A 7,670-nucleotide genomic window follows, 5' to 3' on the forward strand; every position below is an offset into this window, starting at 1 on the left:
TGAAACTGAAGTTGACACTTGAAGATGTCTGAAGGTATTCGTCATTTAAAGTAAAGTCATTAATTTAAAATAAAGTTATTATTTATTGACAAATGTTGAAGCCAAATGTTTTCATCATTTGGCATCAACATTTGTTATTAAAAAAAACTTTGTTCAAAGTGTTTTATTGCACCTGAACCGTGGAGAGAACGAGCTAGAGAGCTATACATTCCGACTCTACGGCAGTGGAGCAAAAGAGATCGATGTATACACAACTATACAGAGTGATAGAATAAGATAGTGTCGCGCATGCGCGCGTTGTAGATGTACACGTCAGACGCTATATATGAACAGCGAGATACCATACATTGCGTAAGTAATATTTATTACTGTGTTTTAACCAACCTAACGAAATAATTGTCCTCCTCCGCAGTGTAATGGTCAGCACGCTCGGCTACCGTTCTGGAGGTCCCGGGTTTGATTCCTAAGGGGGGTAAAATAAATATAAGTGATTTTTTCACTGTCATATTTATTTAATATTACCCTGGACTGGTACCTGAAGCGGAGGGCTGATCACCTTTCCTTCATGCGTAAACGATCAAGATAGCACTGCGTTTATATGACGCAGTGCCCTATGCACCATTGGGATGCGGATAAGGGTTTTATTATTATAATTAACGAAATAATTATAAAATCTGAAACTAAAATCGATGCATTTTTTTCTCGTTATCTCGGAAATATACGTAAATCATATATTAGTTATTACAAACTATTAAATCTGTGTTCCGAATTGAAATACCATTTGACGGTGTAAATATTAAATAAACAAAATATTTTAAAAACAAATTATATTATAGTGTATTGTTGTATTTCTTTTGAAATCCTCTCTCTCTCTTTCTATGCGTGTTTCTCTATATTTTTATGTATTTTTTGAGAAGTTTCACTTCTATCGTGAGTACTATGCATAAGCTTTTTGTTACAAAGCCAAATTTGAAACGCAATCTCTAATACGCGTACTACATTACGAGAATTTATGCAATATGGATGTCCGAAAATGGGCAGAACGGTGACTTTTCAATTCGGTTCAAACATTTTTTTTTCAAATGTTTATCCACGTCGATTTGTAAATCAAGCACTTGATCCGGCGACGATCAACTTGCGTATGTACTAAGAACTTTTACAAGTATGTATTGTATGCATGGAAAATAACGTATGGATGCAATATTTGCAATGGATAACAGTGTCACACTAATGACTCGATTACGCCAAGGTCTAGATCTCTGAGCCTTAGCACGAAATACCCATTATTCAACTTGTTGCAAGACAGAACACCGGTTAGATAGACAAGAGTAATCCAACCTAGTAATCCGGCGTTTATTTGAGCACTAACATAATACCTTTTTTATTGTAACTGCAGACAGTTGGTAGAATTCCATATTGAATTGTTGGGTAATATATCCAAAATTAAACAAGGTTTTTGTTGGATTGAATTCTTCATTTATTTATGTATATATATATATATATATATATATATATATATATATATATATATATATATATATATATATATATATATATATATATATATATATATATATATATATATATATATATATATATATATATATATATATATATATATATATATATATATATATATATATATATATATATATATATATATATATATATATATATATATCTTGAAACGTGACGCGTTTCGTCTTCTTAGGACATTATCAAACACATTGTGTTTGATAATGTGCTAAGAAGACGAAACGCGTCACGTATCAAGATATACATAAATAAATGTAGAATTCAATCCAAAAAAACCTTGTTTTATTGTGGATATATTACCCAACAATACTACCTTTTGACATTCTACCAACATATGAGATTACAAAAAAATGCTTAAAAAAATATTATTTTTTGACATCTCATCAAAGATGAAGAAGAATATGGAAGTCTGGGCATTTACGGGGCTGACGACTGTCATAGGCTGCTTTAAGTGATCACCTTACACACGTGTAACATTCACCAATTCTACCCATTATTGACAACCACACTACTCAAATTCTTGAAAGTTCTATGTATATGAACCAATTTTGAAACATTATTCTTGAATCACTAGAACTTCACTTGAGAAATCCATTGGTGAGATAATAAAAAATAATATGAAAATAACTCCTGTAATTGAACTAGAATTATTTTATCCAGATTTTGTGAACAAGTATTTGGACACACTGGAAATGTTGCTTAAAATAATGTTTAAAACGAATCACAGCAACACCAAACTGATTTTTAAGAGAGAAATTTATCGTTATTAATAAATTTATTTATTTAAACTTCATGAACACAAAAGAAATAAGTACATTGGCGGGCTTAGTGCTAAAAAGCAATATCTTCCAACCAACCAAAAACAAACTAGTTATATTGATCAAAACATTTGATACCATATATATATATGTTTGGAATCAGAGGTTAGATAGTACCTACTCGAAAATTAAGAAAAATCATGAATTACAAATTGATGATAATAAGGAAGGCAAAGAAAAGAGGGTGTTTAGGGAAGGAGGTAGAGGCAAAAACTAAGGGAGAAGGTATAATACACGAGGACATAACAAAATACATGTGGAGCCGATAAACACAACTAAGTTTGGAGTAAGGTCCTTACAATGTATTGCCTAAACCCAAATTAACCAGCTGGATGACATATATAAAATAGAACCCATTCAGGGATCTAAAATAAATGAACTGAAAAAATATTCTGTGGAAAGATATCTGTGTGAGTGATTAGTTATATTTTTTCATTTGTTTCCTTTAAACATGCTTTTTACTTTTTTATATGCCTATTTACTATACCCGTTTATTTTTTTATATTTCATATTTTGCCCTGTTGTTAGTTTTGTTTAATTTGTTATCATTTATTTTCTAACTTTCTTATTTGTGTCATGTTAACCTTAATCCCATGTCCCAAAATTAGAAATGGAATTTACTCTTCTGGAATATTATATTATAAATATATGACTTATGTATATAATATATTTTTTAAATAAATAAAATATTAAATACAAATCTCACCTTCATCATTGCTCGAATTCACAAAACTTGTTCAAAATTATACCTTGCTATGAGACGTTCATACAAAATAAACAGATTAAACGGTTCCTCGCTACCAATATTCTACTCCCAAACTAACTATCTTACTAACTAACTAACAGCCCGCTTTCCTGCAGGGGTAGGCAGAGAGAATAGGACGCCATACCACTCAGTTTTTTACCACCCATAGATGGAAGCATATGTAGCTTCCAAAAATAGTTGTTAAAAATAAATATAACTCAAGTGGTAAAAAACTACCGTTCTCGTTTAAAACATAATCGTGTCTTACTACAAAGTGAATGTCGAAACAATAAATAAAACCACTCTATCATCGCGAACATTCTTCGCCTCTTCCACATTCGTGTATGCATTTATACATACACATTCGTTTCACATGGCTTACTCTATAAAACGTTAAGCACGCGAGATATTCAAAGGATACATTACGAAAATTAACAGAATGGATACTTGTGATAGATGTATGCATGTGATATGTTACTCGTCATGTTAAAAATGAGTCGTTATTTCTCTGTAGAATAGAGGTATATATCTACATCCGAGTATCTTGTGTGATTCAAGGGAAATACGATGCATTAGAATGCAAGGGCAGCCTTGGGGAAGGCCCTATTACCAGACCACAGAGGCGAATCGAATCCATGGCGCCCAGTGGTGTGCCGAAAGGCAGCGGTCTTGTTCTCCTACTTTTTTCTATCAACCTTACTACTACTCCTAGCATCACACAGTTCTCTCGCAGGGTAGGAAGAGAGAATATAACGCCACACTCTTCTGTCCTGACACAAACTCCTAGCTTCTTTGCGTAGGTATACATACATCAAGTCTACATGCCCTCCGATTAAGTAGACTTTTTACACCACCAGATTTTAGGTTCTGGTTGATCTATTCGAGACAATATGATTCGAGCTGATCACCTTCCCTTCACGTGTTAACGATCAAGATAACACTGCGTTTATATGATGCAGTGCCCTATGCATCATTGGGGTGCGGATAAAGGTTTGAATGAAAATGTATATTTGAAATATGTATATCATGTTTTTAACATTTTGTACTGACATTTCTTGGTAGAACTATATTTTTTTATAAAAAACAACAATCAAGTATTTAGTTTTTTTTATTTTTTATTTGACCAGTGACAAAATCTGGTCACTGGTAAAAATAAAACTATAAAACTGTTGTTTTATTGTATAAACATATCGCTCACTCCTTTCAAGAACGTCATAAATAAAAAATCGTCAATTTTCAGTTGAGCATATTTTCGGAATGCCCAGAAAATGTACTATATCCCAGAAAAAAGAGGCATATTTTTAACTTAATATTTACCCGCTACATGCCAGAAAGTGTTGTTTTTGCATTTCGAAGAAAAGGTATTGTTTAATTATTTTTTGAAATAAATTAAATATTTTTCAAATGGAGAAAAAATCTTCAGGTTTTACCTAAAAAGATCTGTTGCGTAGTAAAAAGTTCAATAAGTGGCTAGATATTTATTTTTAAAACATTGTATTATATTTTTAAACTTTAAAAACGGTCTCCTGAAAAATCAAGTATTCTGATTTATGACGTTCTTGAAAGGAGTGGGCGATATATCAGTGATAACACAAAATATTTTTCTGTAACTTATGTGATATTATGGGATTGAAATTTCTAGATCCATCTCTGTAAGTCGACGTTATCGTAAATCTCTGTCTACATTATTATAAATACATATATAATTTAATACATTTAATCATTTTATTCAGCAAAATTGCAGGAAACATGCTATCGTTATGAATACAATATATTTAATTTCAATGATCAACCATCATAGAAAATGTGCAATTAATATGATTGAAGGTTTGGGTTAATTAATTCACATTCAATAAAATATAATTAATTGTGTGGATATCAAAGTTTATTTAAGGATATCAAGGATTATTCTCTTTGCCGGCGTGTTTTCCATACTCAATCATGATTTCCTGTTCAATTAACTCGACATTCTTTCATATTTCTTATACACCATTTACAAAATATTACTAATCTATATCAATTTATTGAAAATGTGAAACAATATAAAATTGTATCCCGATTTTACTGTGAATTTACAGAATAAATTTCGAAACTTAGCTTAAAAAAATTGCTTAGCAAGAGCAGATCTGTCAGGAAGGCTAAATGCTTCTGTATCAGATCTGGGCATGCGGTGGGATAGCTTTCAATAATGTATATCAATTAAAATGCAATTCTTCGTTAGGTCTAAATTTGGAATCTCCTTAATTGATTCCCTGATTTTAAAACAACATAGCATTCAAATATCCGCTTTTTTATTTTATATACACTTAAAATAGGTGTTTAAACCTTCTTCTTTAGTCATTTCGCTCACTCCTTTCAACAACGTCATATATCAAAAATCGTCAATATTCAGTTGTGCATATTTTTGGAATGCCCAGAAAATGTACTATATCCCAGCAAAAGCGGAATATTTTTAACTCAATATTTACCCACTACAGGGCAGAAGGTGTTGTTTTTGCATTTTGAAGAAAATGTATTGAAGGTGTTGTTTTTGCATTTTGAAGAAAATGTATTGTTTAATTATTTTTTTAAATAAACTAAATATTTTTCAAATGGAGAAAAACATTCAAGTTTTACCTAAAAAGATCTGTTGCACAGTAAAAATTTCAATAAGTAGCTTGATAATTATTTTTAATACATTTCATTATATTTTTAAACTTTAAAAACGATCTACTGAAAAATCAAGTTTTTTGATGTATGATGTTGTTGAAAGGAGTGAGCGATTTGTCCTTCACTCCTGGGTATAGGTCTCTTCCATATCCTTTTATTTTTTCGGTCAGTGGCTGCTACAGCGAAGCTATATCCTCAGACCATCTTTTTTGAGGTCTTCAGACGCCTCTTTTTACTCTCCCAAGGTCTCTATATTAAAAATTTAGGAGTCAATCTTGTGTCTTGCAACATGTACTGCCCTGTTTTTTTTACCTATGACAAGTAAATATACATATGTTTTAATTTTTTTAGCTAATGAAACGAACGACTGAAGTAAGAAAATATCGGGTTGTGGTCCCATGGTTAGTATCGCGGACTCTTAAGTCAGAGTTTCTCGGTTCGAACCCACTCAACCACAATTTGATACCTATTTCTAATAATGAGCTGCTTAGACTCACAAAAATAGTATGAAATGAAATATTTAGGCAAATAATAAAACACACAAATATTTCTCTATTTGAAAAAAGTTTATAGTTGTAAATAGGGCATAATCAAGTCCATATGTCACACGTAACACCTCACCTTCCAAACTCTTTTCTATTAAAAATCATATATTTATTACGAAGAAAAACTTATTTTTTTCAATACAGTTAGTTTAAAGAAAATTATGTTGCGATTTATCATATGCTGGCGTTAAAGATGCTTGATTGATTACTAGAACCTGTATTATCCATATGTTTGTACCTGGGTTTAAAGAAAATTATGTTGCGATTTATCATATGCTGGCGTTAAAGATGCTTGATTGATTACTAGAACCTGTATTATCCATATGTCGAAAATATTTAGCATTCTGACTCACATGTGTATGTACGCTTGAAGTCATATATCGCAACGCATTGGGAAATGTCGGCAAGTCCATGTAATTATCGTTATGTAATTAAACCCATACATTACACTTACCTTCAGAAAATTGCATGCGTCATTACCAAAAGGATATTACAATATATATATGTAGTATACTAAAAATTTACAAATAATAATTTTTAAAAAATCGGATTTTTTAAGAAGTATTTTTATACTTTTTTCAATATTGAAATTGACTGAATTTATACTTTTTATAGACAGCTCTATATAGATATATAGATTTTTGTCCGCCTCCGTAGTGTAATGGTCAGCACACTCGGCTACCGTTCTGGAGGTCCCGGGTTCGATTCCCAAGGGGGGTAAAATAAATATAAGTGATTTTTTCACTGTAATATTTATTCAATATTACCATGGACTGGTACCTGAAGCGGAGGGCTGATCACCCTTCCTTCATGTGTAAACGATCAAGATAACACTGCGTTTATATGACACAGTGCCCTATGCACCATTGGGGTGCGGAAAAGGGTTATTTTTTTTTCTATATAGATAAAGAAGAATATGGAAGTCTGGGTTTTTTCAAGGCTTATGATCTGTCATAGGCTGGTTAAGTTATTACTTTTTACACTCTACGCATTCACAATTCTACTCATGATTTACAACCATACTTCTCAATTTTTTTCTCCTAATACTCTATAAAATACGTGCGTAATAGTTACATGTACTATATTTACCGATAAAATCGTTATAGTTATAATTTTATAAGACAGTTTATGTTTATAAGTTTGAATATAAGGTTGAATTTGAACGCCTTTGACGCTTCAAAAGTATGAGTCATATCGCTCACTCCTTTCAACAACGTCAAAAATCAAAAATCGTAAATTTTCAGTTGTGCATGTTTTTGGAATGCCTAGAAAATGTACTATATCCCAGCAAAAGCGGCATATTTTTAACTTAATATTTACCCGCTATAGGGCAGAGAGTGTTGTTTTTGCATTTTGAAGAAAAGGTATTGTTTAATT

The 7,670-nt window shown here is 31.4% G+C and overlaps 1 protein-coding gene across 3 annotated transcripts in view; it reads left to right on the plus strand.

Moving 5' to 3' along the window:
* The window catches only part of osy (ABC transporter oskyddad), a 53,233-nt gene that overhangs the window by 25,509 nt on the left and 20,054 nt on the right, over positions 1-7,670 (plus strand). The gene's annotated exons all lie outside the window — the stretch shown is intronic.

This window comes from Brachycentrus maculatus, unplaced genomic scaffold, assembly GCF_059751285.1.
Source record: "Brachycentrus maculatus isolate JH-2025_06_01 unplaced genomic scaffold, ASM5975128v1 h1tg000564l, whole genome shotgun sequence".
In the NCBI taxonomy this organism is placed as follows: Eukaryota; Metazoa; Arthropoda; class Insecta; order Trichoptera; family Brachycentridae; genus Brachycentrus; species Brachycentrus maculatus.